Below are 237 nucleotides of genomic sequence, written 5' to 3' on the forward strand. Positions count from 1 at the left end.
AAAAAAAAAAAAAAAAAAAAAAAAAAAAAAAGAAAAAAAAAAAAAAAAAAAAAAAAAAAGAAAAAAGAAAATTAGGGAGGGGAAAATAAATTTTTAAAATGGGAAATAATAGAGGGAAAAAAAGGGAATTCTCTCGCACACCTCGGAGCTGCTAAACTTTATTTCCAACTTTAAATCCCAAGGTTCCTTCGGTGTTTAGCAACTCTCCTGCTGTGCTTTCCAAAAAAAAAAAAAAAA

This window comes from Geospiza fortis, unplaced genomic scaffold, assembly GCF_000277835.1.
Source record: "Geospiza fortis unplaced genomic scaffold, GeoFor_1.0 scaffold315, whole genome shotgun sequence".
Lineage (NCBI taxonomy): Eukaryota > Metazoa > Chordata > Aves > Passeriformes > Thraupidae > Geospiza > Geospiza fortis.